Source organism: Puma concolor, chromosome D3 (assembly GCF_028749965.1).
Source record: "Puma concolor isolate L17-30 chromosome D3, mPumCon1.1.hap2, whole genome shotgun sequence".
Lineage (NCBI taxonomy): Eukaryota > Metazoa > Chordata > Mammalia > Carnivora > Felidae > Puma > Puma concolor.
The window spans coordinates 68,439,931-68,456,974 of NC_141678.1; the positions used below are offsets into that span (position 1 = coordinate 68,439,931).

At 51.5% G+C, this 17,044-nt stretch overlaps 1 protein-coding gene across 3 annotated transcripts in view; it reads right to left on the minus strand.

Moving 5' to 3' along the window:
• Window positions 1–17,044, minus strand: part of ZBTB7C (zinc finger and BTB domain containing 7C) — a 349,974-nt gene that overhangs the window by 145,285 nt on the left and 187,645 nt on the right. For all 3 annotated transcript variants that reach the window (XM_086682916.1, XM_086682919.1, XM_086682918.1), the window contains exon 3: window positions 6,245–6,306. The gene's annotated coding sequence lies outside the window, so the exon portion shown is untranslated. The remainder of the gene's footprint in view (window positions 1–6,244; window positions 6,307–17,044) is intronic.

A 17,044-nucleotide genomic window follows, 5' to 3' on the forward strand; every position in this document is an offset into this window, starting at 1 on the left:
GGTGATGACTCGGGGACCCTAAGGCTTAGAAATCAAAACTGCTGTGTATGTTTTCTTGGATCCCCGCTGCTGCCTTCATTTCTAGAAGGAATACCACAGTGCAAACGAAGTCTGTTTCTTCAGCAGGAACAAACAAATTTGGTTTTTGGTACTCTGAGCTCTAGAGTTACCCAAAAGTGTCATGATGACATTTTTAATCAGGCTCCTAGGAAGACAGTGAGGTTCTTTTTTTTTTTTTTTTTTAATTTTTTTTTTTCAGCGTTTATTTATTTTTGGGACAGAGAGACAGAGCATGAACGGGGGAGGGGCAGAGAGAGAGGGAGACACAGAATCGGAAACAGGCTCCAGGCTCTGAGCCATCAGCCCAGAGCCTGACGCGGGGCTCGAACTCACGGACCGTGAGATTGTGACCTGGGTGAAGTCGGACGCTTAACCGACTGCGCCACCCAGGCGGCCCGGAAGACAGTGAGGTTCTTAGCTCGCTGGGGTGAGGGGGGGGGTGGTGTCCACTGGCCTTGAGGACTGTGGGTGCTCCCAGCTGATAGAGGTTGGCTAAGCAGCTTCTGTGCCTAGTAGCCTTGGCAGAACTTCCTGGAGGCTAAGTGGAGCAAGGAGGGCTTCCTGGAGGAGGTGGTATTTGACAGATGGCTAAGCACTGGAAAGGAGAGAGTAGAGGGAAGGCAAGGAGGAATGTGAGCAGGGCAGGTGGGAGGGAGGCAGGGCAAAAAATGGTCAGAGGTAAGGCTGGAAGGACCTTGACCGCGAGTGAAGGTATTTCTTCTTTCTTTTGTTTCCTTGAGCAATCCTAAATTCACGATTAATCTCCCAAAACCTGTCTTGTTGGTAAGTGTTGATTTCTCCTGTGCACCTGTTCATATTTCTGATGGAAATGTATTATAAAATCACTCCATTTGGGTGGTGATTACCATGGTAATCAGGCATGCTTGCTGACAGGCCAGCACTCCTATTGAAAACAAGATTTGGAAGATAGGGGCTTTTATGTCACTTAGGTTGTGCCCAGGAGAGAGAGGGCTGAGAAGCAGGTGTGGGGGGCCGGGTTCCTTCTCTGGGGAAGTCTTGGTGGACAGCACAGCGCTTCGCTGGAGGAGGGTTCTGTAGGAAGATGGGGGAAAGGCTAGACGGAGGTGGGTAAATGGGGGTCCTCTGCAACCTGCATACAGAGGGGCACAGCTGTGAGGGATCCCATGTGAAGAGAGAATCAGAACTACCAGGAGCCCAAGATCAGGAACCTGGGCTAGGATATCATTCAACCTCCTACCTCCACCGCAGGAACCACCTCTGTGCCTTTTAGAACATTACAAAGATGGGGCGTCTGGGTGGCTCAGTCAGTTAGGCATCCGACTTCGGCTCAGGTCATGATCTCACGGTTTGTGGGTTCGAGCTCCGCATCAGGCTCTGTGCTGACAGCTCAGAGCCTGGAGCCTGCTTCGGATTCTCTGTCCCCCTCTCTCTCTCTCTGCCCCTCTCCCGCTGTGATCTGTCTGTCTTTCAAAAATAAGTAAATGTTAAAAAAAAAAATTGAAAAAAAAAAAAGAACATTACAAAGATGTTTCTATCATGGGATTACGGTTCAAGGTGTGGGGAAAGCCCCAGGCGTTTGAACGGCATTATTTAGTCCCGATGCAGTCTAGTTTAAGTTAGCAAGAGCTCCCACTAGACTGCTGGATTTCAAATCCCAGCTCCACCCCCTTTACTGGCCGGCCGTGTAACCTGGGGCAAGTTACTTAACCTCTCTTTTCCTTCTCACTTGAAAAAAAAACAAAAAACAGATAATGCAAATTTCTAATGCATTTGATTATTGTGAGGATTAAGTGAATTGATGCCTGTAAAACGATTAGAACACGCCCACCACAGAGTAAGCACTCACACACGCTGGGGACACAGCAGCGCCTCCCCCCACGGTGGATGGGGGACCGGCAGGATTGAGGGTACAGCCACTATCCCGGACTTGGTACAAACGTCGTCTCACCTCCTTCTCCTGAGGCCCCCACGGAACTCTGAACACCGAGCAGACTGCTGCCCTGAAGCCAGCGCCCCGCCCCCCCACCTCCCTACCCACAGCATTTTCTGTTTCCTTCCCCAAAGACGTTGGCTTACTGACCTCTGGCTCTGCACCCAAAACGGCCCTCCTTCTCAAGCCCATACCCTGACTGCAGTCCTGGGAAGATCAGGCCTCGCCGGGACAAGGTTCCAGAACACTCACGTCCTAAAAGTATACAAACATCTACAGCTTTTAGTCCCGTTTCCAAGTGCCCACAGAGGTTAGATGTTGTCTGATGAACGACAATCACCATAGGAATAGCACTAATGCACTTCTTCCTCATGGTGTCCCAGACTCTACACTGCTTCTCACCTTAATATAATAAAAATTTGTCATTAATGGAGTGATATTACACTCCACCAGACACCGTATGATCCAAATCAGGCCAAGAGCGGGGGGCTCTGCCTCGCAGAACCACCCCACCAGCGGCAGCTGACAGGCCATTATTCTGTGTCCTGCAAATTCTGTGCAGTGATAAGGAAACTCCACCAATTTGATGCTTTATCTGGCTGCAGGTTGGGGAAAGAGATTATTTCAATCAAGATAATGATTCTATTTCTCGGACGGAAATGAGATTTTTTTTTCCCGTTGCCTCGTGGGGGTGCCACCAAAATCTGTCTCGGGGCTCAAACTGGTCATGCACAAGTTAGAGGATTTTCGGGCAACCTCCGAGAGTGTGAACATGACAGAGAACTCAAGGGAGTGAGCCCGTTGGCAAGAAACACGTGCGTGCGTGCGCGCGCACACACACACACACGCCAGACCTCTGAGATTACAAAGTCAGTTCTGTTTGGCCATTTATAGGCATGAGACAGCACCTGTGAAACCAAAATTTGGAAGATGAGCAGGTAGTGTGAGTAGGATGGCCTGGATTTCAAGGCAATAACGATAACGAAGTTCCAGAGACCATGCGCTTAGCAATGACAGGACGTGAGTAGCCTAAACCTGCCCATCACGTAGGGAAGATTTCCTGTGCAACTTTGTAGACAGATGGCCCAGCGACTCTTCCCGCACCTTCCACGACAGGGAGCTCACCGGCCTCGGTCCTACTCCATCGCTATGTTGAGAAAGTACCTCCAAACCGCAGCAGTCACTTTATGAAAGGAAACCACAGTGAAAATTCACAAGGTGCTGATGCTACGATGCATCTAAACCCATTATGGCGACAATACACGTTTCAGGAAGTCAGCAAACGATATGCAAACGATGGTAGGCAATCAGTGCAATGAGTCGGGAATAATTTGAACTAGTGAATTTGGTGCAATTTTTAATTATTCTAAATATTTGCGAATTTCGAGGGCTGTAACACAGCATCTCAAATTCTTTAGAGGTGATTTGCCTTAAGGAGGAAGTAATAATAATTTGTAACTCAGACATCAATTGTTTCTATAGTAACTGTAAAAACTTTGGAAACGTTTGGAAAGTTTACATGCGTTTTGAACATTCCCCTGGGGGCTGACTTGGTGGATTACTCTCTCTCTCCAAATAAAAAGCACATTTTAGCTCAATTCCTTCAGAAGGAAGAGCCCCAGCTGCTGGCTCTTGAGTGGTCTCTTACTGGACTGCACCAGGCCCACCAAAACTTTGAAATCTAAGCCACACCATTGCTGCGGTGCCTAGACTGTCCTTGGAAAGTAACACAAAAACCCTGGTAATGTTGGTTTTGTCGCCAGGAGAGGATCCAGGCAGCTTGGGGACAGAAGCGGGGAGGAGACTTGTCACAGGACACCTTTTGGTATTTTTGAATTCAGTCATGGGACCGTATGACCTATTAAGAGTAAAAGGACAGTTTCGAAAAGCACATCCATGTTTCATTGAACACAGGCTTTGATACTTACGATTGCTATTTTAATACCGACACGCTTAAAATGCAAATTTACGACAGTGGAAATTACGGCTGAATCAGGTAAAAACCATATTTGGCTGTCTTCACGGTAGTGATGCTCACAGGCACGAGAGTAGGTGCAACCAATGGCCCCCCTCAGACTCCCTTTTCTCGCTGGGACGCCCACTTCCCAGCTGCTTTCACCTGTGGTGTTCTCCCGACCCTGGCTCTTGGTCAAGGGCATGCCTTGGAGGTCACACCAGCAGCACCGTTCCCAAGAGTGGCCAGTGGTGAATGAGGGGTTACTTGAGGCCTGCCCCTTGCTGCCAGGCCAGACACCGCGGAAATCCACATGGGTCAAGCCAAGGAAAGACTCGCCCTGGCACATCCCCCCCCTCCCTGACAAGTAGTCCCTAAAAGCTCTCCCTTGGTACATCGCATGCACCTGAATCCCTGTCTCAAGCTCTGCTTCTAGGCAACCCAGCCTAAATCAGCCAAACCGCAGCTCAAAATGGAACCCTCTAGTGTCTTTCCAGTGGGTTGTCCCTGGTGGTAGAAACACACAGGAGCCTGCCTCTTTGAGGCAGGCTGCCTTCCTGCCCGGCCCAAAGATCACCAGTCGACACTGCACATCCCATGAAAGCCAGCACAGCAAAATGCTGACCAGACAGAGCAGAGAGTTCCCACCAGCAGAGCCCTGCGGGACCACACAAATACTCTTGTTCTCCAGGATGGCTGAGCAGGAGGCAGGGGCCGACTCAGCAGCCTATCCCCCAATCAGATCCGCAGTTATGTGCCCCAGAAAGTCAGCATAATTGTCAGCTCGATCACTTCTTGGCTAAAGAACTCAAGCAAAATATTTATTCCCAGCCTCAGTTTCCTTATCTGCAAAATGGCACTATCTACAGAGCCTCTGCGAAGCTCATCTGCGGCTATACTGTCAAGTGTGCTGCAAACTGGCAAAATTATATACGTGTTGGTTGTTATTCGTGAGACTGAGAACATTCTAGCTTCCCCTGCTTGCTTGGAACAAGTAATCAACCTTTGCCAAATAAGTAAATCTGAGCTTCCTCTCATCTTGGGCATCGTACCTAGAGCTCCCTATGTGAGAAGCAGCTCCAGAGAAAATCAAGTGGACATTGGGAGCCCTGTCCTGGTGACTGTCCACCTGGAGCTCAGGGCACCTCCTCATGGATCACACGGGTCTCAGGTGGTGGTCAGCTGCAGCTGTCTGGAGAGGGCCCCCTCTCTCTATCCTCTCTCTCTCTGACATCTAGGGAGGATCCCCAATGTGAATTTCCTATCATTGATCCAGGGTCTGTATTGATCTCAGATACAACTTCAAGTTCAGTGAAAACTCCATGCGGCCACTTTCATATGGGTCACAGACAAACTGGCAGAAATTCGATTTTATTTACATAAATGAGGGATACCTTACTCCATCCTGATTTTTTTTTGCACATGGACCGTTCATGAAGCCACTTCTGGCCCTTTACTACTTGGTCCTACCCAATGTCACTGGCATTTTCTCCCCACCCCCATCCCCCTTCCGACTATCTAGGACCCCTTCAGGATGTCTATGACATCCTCCCCATAGGCCTTTGGGTGTTCCCATCCCGGCACCTGTTCCTGCCCCCACACCCCGACCGGCTTCCCTCCTCCATCAGCCCAGTTCAAGTCCCTCTGTCCCCAGGAAGTGTGCCCTAACCATTCCTGTCACCAGCACTTCTGGCTGTGGTGTATGTGCCACACTGGACTGTGTGCTTGATCGTAAAGGTCTTTAATACCCTCACATGCCCGGTTTCCTCTCCTCCCACCCTGGACTGAAGGCACCTCCAAAACAGAGCCTAGGCCACTGCTTCTCTTTCTATCTCTCTGGCTATTTCTTGCCAGGCACCTGGCGATTAATAATATTCTCAGCTTGAGTAAAACATTGGGCTGTATGATTGCTCTTAGTTCAACACACTGTTCAACGGCCTATATGAGAACGTACAGTTCTAAATAGGGTCAACCTGGCAGCAAATTCAGAATTGTACAAACTGTTTGCGGCTCCGGGGTGAAAAAATGCACACCTTCCTTACCCTCCCGGAGTCCTGCTCTCCCCCCAAATACTAATCAACCGCAAGGGAGTCACTCTTTCCTGAGCCAGTGGGAGGGCAGAGCCTGGGTTCCAACCATCCACCTTCCGCTGGTAGCCTTGCATTCCTGAGTCCAGCCCCACCCAGCCGGACACACCTTCCAGAAGAACCAAAAGCCGGCTCCATCAAGGTCATGACCCCTTCCCCAAACAGGGAAACCCGCCTACTCCCAGGAACACTGTCAAACCACAGACCTAAGAAAGCAAAATTCATACTCACAGGCAATGATGCCTTCGTCTTAAATTTCAGGCCAGCAGTTTCTCTGCAAACCTGCTCATTTCCTGCAAAGAGAAGAAAGGGATGGAGAAGCATATTAGCATCTGCTCTGGTAGCCTTTGGCAGTTTCCTGGCCGACCTCGGGCTGCTGCACCTTCTCTCCTTCTTACTCCCAACAGCACGCTCCCCTCCCAGGAGCACCGCGTGCTAGCTGGGTGCGCGCCCCTGGCTCCCCACACGCCTCCCTCCCCCTCCACGGCGCCATGCCAGTCTCAGATTGACCACTGCCTCCAATTCCCTGAAGGCGCCGGGCTTCTTCCCACTCCGGAGTGAGGCCTCCTCTTCTGTAGCATGGGGTTGCCTAGCAACCCCGTGTGCCGGCTCGGAAGGCCCTCCTAAATTGGACCTCACAGCACAGGGCATCTCCTTGTACAGCTGCCTGAATCTTAACAATCTGGCTCTGAATAATAACACAATGGTAATTGCATGCATGGGCCCCAAACTACATTTAAATAATGTTCAAGAGCTGACACAAACCAACAAAGGCCAGAAAATGCATTGCGGAGGTTGACCGTAAGGCCAGGCGGGACGTTCGGTGCGGGAGGGAGTTGACACCAAAGACTTGAGTTAATGACAATGCCAACCTGAACTGTGAATTCTCCTGCCTTTCTGCCTGAGTGTGTCACCGCTTTAATGTGCTTTAAGTGAGTTTGGGATCTGTAGAGGCAATTAATGCCCAGAGATAGTGATGCTTCAAGACAGGATGCCCTTTAGTGCATCAGCAGCACACGCGGGTTTTTGGAGGGAGAAGGCGAGAGGACGACATAGGACAAGAAGGGAGAACCGTGCATGAGTGATGTCCCTTGGCTTTTACGATCGTGGCTAAATACATTTCAGAAGGCGGGACAGAGAACTTACCAAGCGAGAGCACAAAGCACTTGCAACCTCAGCACGGCTGATGTGTTTCGGGATAAGAAGTGAAGGCCAAGAGGCTTGAAGCTGGCTAACAGGCACACTGAAGCGGCTTAGCGTGGTGTGGGGACGGCCGTGCGTGCCAGAGTCCAGCCTTGAGTCTGGGTCCCTGGCACAGTGTGACAAAGAGCTCTGCTCAAGGCACAAGAGCCTTAGCATGGCAGGAGAAGGCAGCCATAGCAGCGAGGGCCTGCGGATCAGCCCCAACTGTGTGAAAGCCAAGGCACTTTTTTTTTTTTTAAAAAAAGCTCAAAATCCTCCTGCGAGGGACTTAAACAGATATTTGCATACCCACAGGTGTAGTAGCGTGATTCACAACGGGCAAGAGATGAAAACAACCCAAGAGTCAGTGGACAGATGAACGGATAAGCAAAATGCGGTCTATGCGCACAGCGGAATATTATTCAGCCATAAAAAGGCGGGCAATTCTGGCAGGTGCTACAACATGGATGAACCTTGAAGCCAAAACGACAAATACTGGGGGTGCCCGGGTGGCTCAGTCAGTTAAGCTTCCGACTTTGGCTCAGATCACGATCTCCAGGCTTGTGAGTTCGGGACCCGCCTAGGGCTCTGCACTGGTGGTGTGGAGCCTGCTTGGGACTCTCTCTCTCTGCCCCTCCGCCCCCTCAGAATAAAGAAATATACGTAAAAAAAAGACAAATACTGTAGGATTCCACTTATACTGATATCACAGAGACAGAAGGAGACTCGAGATCACTAAGGGCTGTGGGGAGGTGGAGATGGGGAGTCAGTCTTTAGTGGGGACAGAGTCTCAGTTTGGGAAGATGAAACCGTTCTGGAGACGGATGCTGGTGATGGCCGCATGGCAACACCAATATACTTAATGCCCCTAAACTGTACACTTAAAAATGGTTAACAAGGTAAATTTGGTAGTGTATTATTTTATCACGATTTTTAGAAACTCCCCTGAAATAGTAGTACAACATACATGGTCTACAAGACTTCTGTCCATCTTCCCCTTGGAAGTCAAGAGTGGCCTGTGTCATCCATAAGCTCAGACAGGGAGAGACTGCCACCGGGACTCAGGGACCAACTGGACAGCGTGGCTCTGGGCCAGAGAACCCCACGGCTTGTTAAGCGTGACGTTGGCGCAGCACCGTGTCAGATGGAGGCGGCTGAGCATCGCGGAACAGGATTATCTTACGTCCACCACGTGAGGTCCAAACACCATCACCCTCCAGAACATGGCCTCCTTCCACCCAACCGGTCCCACCCATCGTGTCCCCTGCCTGCTTCCTCCTCCATCCAGCTCTGATGACACTGTCACTGTTACCCTTTGCCGTGTCTCAGCTCCCTGCCTAGAAAGCCCCTCCCGTGCTGTCCACCTGACCTGCTCCGACTCTTTCTGGGGGGCTCACAGCAAGCTCTGCCTCCTTCATGGAGCCCTCCAGATGCTCCCCACTGTGCTTTCTCTGAGTGCCGCAGCCTGCAGTCAAGCATTCGCTTAGTTGGGTACTACCTTACTCTCACGTCTGGAAGTCTTGCCTCTCCCGGTGCATCCCCGGCAGGACCCCCGGACAGGGACTGTCGCTCATCTTTTTCGCCTGCCATGGACTGTGGCTCAGGGCTGAGCACACCACAGACCATTCCTTCCTCAAGGCTCTCAAAGGGACAGCCGCCCTGCTTCCCCTCCCAGGGAATCTGACCACAGCCCCCCTGCCCGGGGTGGAAAGCACGTCTGTGGGCTGCCGAGCCCTGGAGCTGCGTATTCCAGGCAGGCACGCAGATGCCTTCAGTCATTTAGAGGTGCGACTCGGTGTGTGCAAGGAACAATTGAGCATTTACAGATTTTATTAATTTGGAAAGGTCATTAGAGCTAACAGCTTCTCCAAGTGGAAGTGAATAAATAGCGTGCATCATTTTTTTTTTTTTTCTTCAGCATCCTGAGCTTTTTCTTGGAAGGTGCTTTTAAAACCTCAAAAAACAGCGTTGTATCGTTACAGGTTAAAAAGGGGTGGGGCGAATGCAGGCTTGTGAGACAAGAGGAGGCCCACGGAGCTCTGGATGAGCCTCTGCCTTTCTCTGAACCTGCACCTTCTCATCTGCAGAAGGGAGGAGTGGTCACTAAGCTCCCTCCGACTTAAAATAAACTGACATTACGATACGAGGAAACGTGCGAAGTTAGCAACTCTCCAAGCTGACCGTTACGCCCCACCCCCAGCCCCACCCATCCTACCAGCTGTTGGGACACTATTGCACCTCTGGGTAGCAAAGGTGCGAGTCTGTGCCCAGCGATTCCGGGGGCCTTCCCGGACCCTGGCCTGGAGGCTCTCAAACCCATAACCTGGCTGCCTCGCTCTCGTTAGATCATCAAGGAACATTCTGGACTCATGACTTGTTTTCTCAAATCTCCAGGAAGGGCTGGAGATGGGCCAAACTGTAGCATCCAGGTTCGGATGCTACATCTCCCCGGCCGGCCCTTGGCTCCATGACCGGCTGGCACTGTCTGTCAAGGGCCGGGCCTCTGCGGGCAAATGCTATTGGTTCTCCCGGAGGCGGGAAGGAAGGAGCATTCAAGGAGCAGAGGGGTCAGGTTCCAGCCTGCTGTCATGGAGAGAGACGGTTGGCCCTTGACCAGACCATGCAGTCCCACATCCCTCCCTTTCTCTGAGTCCCCTCTTCTCTCTGCCCCAAGCTCTGACAGACACCGGACGGTGGGAGGCCCACGGCTGCCCATGCTCCTGCCTCCAGATCACTCACGACTTTTAGTAGCAATAAGACCAGGTCTGAATCACAACTGTGTGATCCACAACCTAATAGTTATAGTAACATTAGCACCGGTACTAGTTAATATTAACTAATATTGGTGCGATGCAGTCCTGATTAAAAGGGTATTTTCCCACTCGCTTGGCAGACAGGTAGGAGAGACTTAATTCATGTATTGAGCGCCTGCTGTGTCCCAGGGTCTTGGCTACCTGTTGGGGAGGTAGACATGAAAAGGTACGTTTCTTGCATGCGAACTCTTTGCAGGATGGTTGAAAGTCAGGAAGATGGGGACACAGAGAAGCTAAGTAACTTTCTCAGAGGCATTCATCTAGCAAGTTCTAGCAGTGTTCAAACCAAGTCCTTGGACTCAGAGGCCTTTCCCAATGGCTCCTGCATTGCCTGCGCGTGTCGTATACGTTTAGCCTGCACAACACCATCCAGAAGGGACTGACCAGAGGACGGCATGGTTTAGGGACAGTGGGAGTTTACGCCCAGAGTGAACCGATGCCTGTGGATGTCAGGCCATGTTGGCCCTGGACACCCCAGGGGGGCAAACCTTGACTGGGTCCAGGTCAGAGCCTACTGCAGACATGGCCTTGACCTCTCATGGCCTTTCTGCTCATTGATAAAGACCCGTCCTTTCATCAGAAGGGCTGCAGAGATGCTGCCTTGAGAGCTGATGCAAATTCAAGAATTTTTTTTTTTTTTTTTTTTTTTTTTTTTAGTCTGCACTAATCCTTGTCTTCTGGGCTGCCAATGCCCTTACAATCAGCATGTGACATACATTGGTTATTGTTCTGCTGACGTTCTCTATTGGCTTTTCGTAAATGATGTCTTGTGCTTGGAGGAGCCCTATAAATCCCTGTATTTACAGCCAGGGAACCCAAGCCCAGAGAGGGCAAATAACTCATCCTAAATCATGTCAGAGATAAGACAAGAACCAGAACCCAGGTCCCCAGGGCACCAGCCTGGAGCCCGCATACACCCACCTGAAATGGTGGGAAGGCAGGCTCAGGCTGCGTCCGGCTTAGCCCCCACCACAGCCCCTCAGCAAGCATGCGTGGCTGGGATGAGGGCTCTCTGACTCCGGATAGAGGCCAGCACAGGCAGATTCCCCTCTCCGCCCCCGTCAATGACACTAAAGTGATCAACTCTGCCTCCTCGCCTTGAGTGGTGAGCCTCACAGGGAGGGGCAGAGGCCATGAGAGGTGCCCTTGGGGACGGCAAGGTCACAGTCTCTGCCGCAGGGCCTGTGGCTCTCAGGAGGCCACGATGTGCTGTGGTTTGGAGCCAGACTGACCCTGCTGTGTCACTTTGGGCAAGTGACTTAACCGCTCTCTGCCTCAGATTTTCCCCAGCAGAATGGGCAGGATCATGGCGCCTATTTCCTCCCTCACAGGGGTTAAGGAAGAATTAAATGAGAAAACGGAGGGAAAACGTGGCACGGGGACTGGCATATGCGTAGTCTCAGGTGAGGTGAGTGAGATCAGCTTTTCTCTGGAAGGACAGTTCCGTGAAGAGGGAGACAATCTGACAAGGCTACATACCAGACGATGCCAGCCGTAGGGCATTCTGGAAACGGCAAAACTCAGAGACAGTACAACGATGGGCGGTTACCGGGGGAAGAGAAGACAGATGAACAGGTGAATCCCAGAGGAGGTTTAGGGCCGTGAAACTACGATCCTGCGATGGCAGACACGTGTCTCTATACGTGCAACATCCATAAAACTGTACAACACAGAGTGAACTCTAACTCTAATGTAAACTATGGACTTTAGTTCACAATGACGCAGGAGTACCAGCTCATCAGTTGCAACAAAAATACACGCTCATGCAAGATGTTAGCAATAGTGGACGCTGGGGTGGGGGAAGGGAGAGGAAAAGGAGTAGATGGGAAGTCTCTGTGTTTTCAGCTCAATCTTTCTATAAACCGCAAACTGCTTTAAAAAGTCAAGTCTAGGGGCGCCTGGGTGGCGCAGTCGGTTAAGCGTCCGACTTCAGCCAGGTCACGATCTCGCGGTCCGTGAGTTCGAGCCCCGCGTCGGGCTCTGGGCTGATGGCTCAGAGCCTGGAGCCTGTTTCCGATTCTGTGTCTCCCTCTCTCTCTCTCTGCCCCTCCCCCGTTCATGCTCTGTCTCTCTCTGTCCCAAAAATAAATAAAAACGTTGAAAAAAAAAAATTAAAAAAAAAAAAAGTCAAGTCTATTAATTTGTTTTTTTTTTTTAAAAAGATCAACCATGCCAAAACGTAGTACTCAGGGCCAATCAGCACACAGGCTGACTGTAAGCCTCCCTGACCCCCCCCCTCCCCAGCAAAGCATTAGCTGAACAGGGCGTGAAGAGCGGAATCCAGGCAAAAGGAACACTCCGACGGGGGGAGACGCTGTGTTTGGTCATGGGGCCACCGTCCACGGTCTTGACAGAGTATCTCCAAGGGGCCTCCCCCAGCGCACCTGGCACAAGCTGGCCCGCTCAGCCCTGAGCCCCCATCTAGCAGGATGCTGGCAGCTGAGCCCCTGCTCCACCTGGGAAGGGCCAAGAGGCCAGTGTGCCCTGAAATGAGGGGGCAAGTATGGGAGTCACCTCAAAGCAGCCTGCAGGAGCAGCGGGGAGGCTGAAGCAGAATGAAGGCCCTCAGCCCAGGGCCCGGATGCGGGGGTGGCCCCGGAAGTGTTTTTAGAGCAGGAACTGAGGTCCAGCCCATCTTACCTAGCACAGCAGGGCACCAAGCAGTTTGGTCTGGTCTGATTCTGAGAAAGGAGTGTTTGCGTGTTGCTGGGCACAGCATCTTCTAAGGCAACTGAATCCTCCTTTAGTCATTGCTTTGGGGGTGATGGCCCCTTCGAAGTCCAAATTTCTGTGACCTTGGCCTAGAATCTTAAAATAACCCTGAGAAGGAGGGAGGGCTAAGCCCAGCGCAAAGCCAACAGTGGGGCCTGGCCTGGGGAAGCAAGGGAGGGGAGGAGAGCCTGTCTAAGGATCAAAGGCCCAATCTCCCTGGTCGGGCTGCCCGGCCCAGGCCTGGCTGTTCAGTCACGCATATTTTATTTTTTCTGGCCTCAGGGAAGTGTTCCTGGGGCTGGGCAAATCTGAGCAAGAATCTGCCAGCAGGGAATGGCCTGGAGCAGCTGAGAGAGAGGGCAGTGGCTGCCCACATCCGCCCCCTGGACCCCAGCAGCCCCCTGCCCGAGGGCTAGGGTAGGAAGTGGGAGGGTGTCCACTGAGGGGGGCCTTCCCACTGCTCCCTGGCTGGTGAAGCAGGACAGGTTAATTCTCAGTCACAACATAGGCAAAGAATATGCAGTTTTCTCATCGCAAATAACAGCTCACATTTGGCAAAAGGAAAAGCGGTCTCTACCACAAGGAAGCGAAAGCAAGCATGTTAAGTCTTCGTCTGCTGGACCCCTGCAGGGGCGAGATGAGGTAGGGGCGGCTCAAGAGGGTTCTCCGTGCCTGATCTCACTGGCTGATGGCGTTCAGGGGGACACATGCTGTGGAACTTGCATGGCTGGGTGATGGGACTCCAGCCCCGCTGCCTGGTTCTACGGCCAAGTGGACTGGGATTTTGAGGCTGGCAGAGGGCAAGTGTGGGGAGCGGGAATCAGAGGGCACAGTGGGAGCAGGCCTGGTCAGCCCGAGCGGGGAGTGATATCAGACAGGTAACGGCGGCGTTCAGGGCTCCAGACAGCGGCATGGGGAGGCGGGCCTGTTCCGTCTTCAGCGATCACAGGCTTCCCCTGGACAGCTTCTCCTGCTTCTGTGGGTCTTGCCCCCGGCCCTGACCTGGTTCCCTGAATCCTGTTGCTCTCTCTCCTCCTTCTAGCTAAATCTGCTTTCCAGAAAGTTCCATCTCCACCTGGTATCCATTGTGACGGAATACTTAGTGCCAGCGTTTCTTTCTCTCAGAGAAAAGGTATTTCCAGCCTCCTCTCAGGTGGGAAAGTTATATCCCCTGGGAAAGGGATTTATTTCACTTTTAGTTTTTGAACTCCACCATTGACTCTGAATAACACGGACAACCAGTACGTAAGTGACACACAATAACCAAGAATGCACACGTGGATGGTGTGCTGGGCGTGTGGAAAGAGGACCAGAGGCCCTTACAGCAGGAGGGGTGCCCCTAGAAGAAGGCTGACTCTAAAACTGTCCCCTCTAGCTCCTGCCCCTTACCTCCCTGGACACCCCCACCATGGAGCATGGGTAGGGAACCCATACGTTTTATTGTCCCAACAGGGACCCTTTGGAGAGTGAAGGGGGATACCACTAGTGATCTAGGGACAGCAGGCATAAAGCGGCTGTCCCAAGTCACCCAGCTGTGTCACCCAGCCTTTGGGGCTTGGAAAAACCTAGTCAGAGCTCTTCTCTGGAACTTGCTTGGCATCACTTAGGAAAGAGAGGTCTGCCTTCACCATCCAGCTTCCCCTCTTAGGAGGAGGCATCAGAAATGATCCTGAGAGAGGCCACCAGGCATTATCAGGGCCCAGCAGAAGCACCACATGTATCCATGTGAGACATAAGCACTCCTGTCTGGCCCTACTGATCCTCAAGGCTCCCCACTCAGATCTTTGCAGACCCCACCTCCTACAAGAAGTCTGCCCAGAAGCTCCATTTCCCTCAGCACTGTGTGAGTGTGTGTGTGTTTGTGTGTGTGTGTGTGTGTGGGAAGAGAGGGAGAGCGAGAGAGAGAGAGAAAACGTACAAATGACAAAGGAAATGGCATACAATTCTCACAACAGACGAGTCTAGGATAGAAGACTGTCCAAGCTCCTCAGGCAGGTGGCCGTCTCCCCACCAGCTCATTGGCTCTTGGGGACAAGCACAACTGTGAATCATTCATCTCTGGACCCTCCTGGCCCTCCCCTCTCCTCCCTACCCAGGGCCCTGATTACAGAGAGTCTCTGATTTAAATTTGCTGGAAAGTACCGAGCTGAGCTGAACTCCTGCAATTTGCCCCTCAGTGCTATAGACCCAGGGCTCTAGGAGGGGTCCTGTAGTCCCCCAGGGGTTCATTGATTGTCTCACATCAGCTTATAAGTCATCCTCAAGGCAAATACTCCTGAATCTCCGTGACCATGACAGTACTGTTCACGGTGGCATTTTTGCAATCCTGCAGGGTGGTGATTGTTGAAAGATAGTAAGGCAGTCAAGACTAAATGCAAGACGATGGTGCACTCAGTAAGTTTAGGGGGGGTAATCGGGGAAGGCTTCCTGGAGGCAACAGATAGTAACCAGAGGCTTGAAGGATGGGGGGGATATCAACAGTAGGAGCAGAAGACTGTCTAAAAATGGCTATGGAATCACTCTGTCCCACTGTGATAGCTGTGGGAGCAGGGGAGAACACAGAGAGCACAGGCTGGACTGAAGCTTCTTGCGTAGGCCCCCAGGGAAACATCTGGGAGGCAGCCGAGGGACTGGCCTGGGCTGAAGCCATCCCCAACTTCTTCCCTGGCTACACCCAATTCTGCGAGCTCTGGGAAACCCAGCCAACTCAGCATCTGTGGCCCCAAATGTAAGCTTGCTCTGCATACCTCTCATTCAGAGGGGAGGGAGCTAGTTTCCAGGGGCTGAAGCCCAGCGAAAACATGCTCTGAGCTGAGCTGGTTGGTTGACTAATCGAAACATTTTAACGAACGTATGCTTGGATATTCATTCACGAAACTTGGGATGTAAAGCCAGGGCCTTTTCCTTAATCTCGCATCTCCTGGACGGAACAGATCCTCTTGTCTTTTTTGTAGAGGTCACCCTCCTGCAGCATTGTCCCCACTTTCCAATGATAGGTTTTCTTCAGCGGAATGAGAAATTAAATATACTTGCAAAATAATCTGAGTGCACAAGTCTCCCTCGATTTGATGGATATTTCCCTAAACTTTCATGGCTATTCACCCACACCCAACTCACCCACATTTTGGAAAAACAGCCATTCTTGTTATGCCTTTCCAAAGCTTTAACTTAGTTTTCATTGGGAACAACCTGTTTTCTTCTTCTTCTTCTTCTTCTTTTTTTTTTTTTTTTTTTTTTGCTATGGTATTTAATTGGTTTGTATAATACTTAATTAAATTGCATAATTACAACAGCAAGTTCCACTGGCATAAACAGGTTTGGGCACTAAGCCAGCTGCCTCTAGGGAAGCATTCGGCTCAGCCGGTGGGTGCAGATGCGGTGGACATTTGGGACAGCCGGCTTCCTGCCTCACCCAAGTGTCCCCCAGCTGTGGGCATCAGTCAGAGAGGATGGAGAGAGAGCCCGTGACTTTGGCAAGATGGGTGACTGCAGTGTAGACGGCATCTAGCGCTCCCCTTATCAGGACCTGGGTAAAGGCTAATCCTTCAGGGACAAAGGACCAGACACCGGTCCTGCTCTCACCTTGGTCCTCACCTGATGCTGTTTCCTCCCCCCTCCCCCGCCTCCCCCCTTGCTGAGCTGGCCCCACCCCTCTGGATGCTTTTCCCCCCTCTTCCCCTCCCACAGGCAGGGAGCCCTCTGGTCGCAGCTGTCTAAGAAGGATTTGGCAAACTAACTTTACAGCTTTAGTGACAGGTAACAGCCAAATGCACCACCCTCCCAGAGGTCATGGGAATTTCTTACACTGAGATGAGTTTCTGATGATGTAATCTCAGGCATCTGCAGCAGATTGGCTGGGGAGAGAGGTTCAGTGTCCGGGGAATGTCTAGGGGTCCTCCCTCAATCCCACGGTCTTCCTAAGGCTGAGCTTTTTGACCCTGTCCAACTGAGTCACGACAATGCACACCTTCCCTCAGAAGATGGGGCTGTGGACTCACCTCTGCCTTTTATTCTTCGTGTTCCCAAATCCCTTACGTGGCAAGGGATGCCATCCCCCTTTTAACCTTTATCAAAGTCATTTTCTCTACCAAAGTCAATCTTCCCCATATCATGGATCACACGGAGCAAAAGTTCAGATTTAGCTTAAATGACATTAAACCAACCAACCAACCAATCAATCTCAAGTATTCACAGGCACCTACAACTCACAAGGAGGAGAAATACTCTCCAGAGGAACACATGTGCGGTGGACATGGCTCTTTCGAGCCATTCGCCATTCTCCGCCCCTTCCTCTTGGTAAGAGAACCCCCACTTCCTCCCAGAT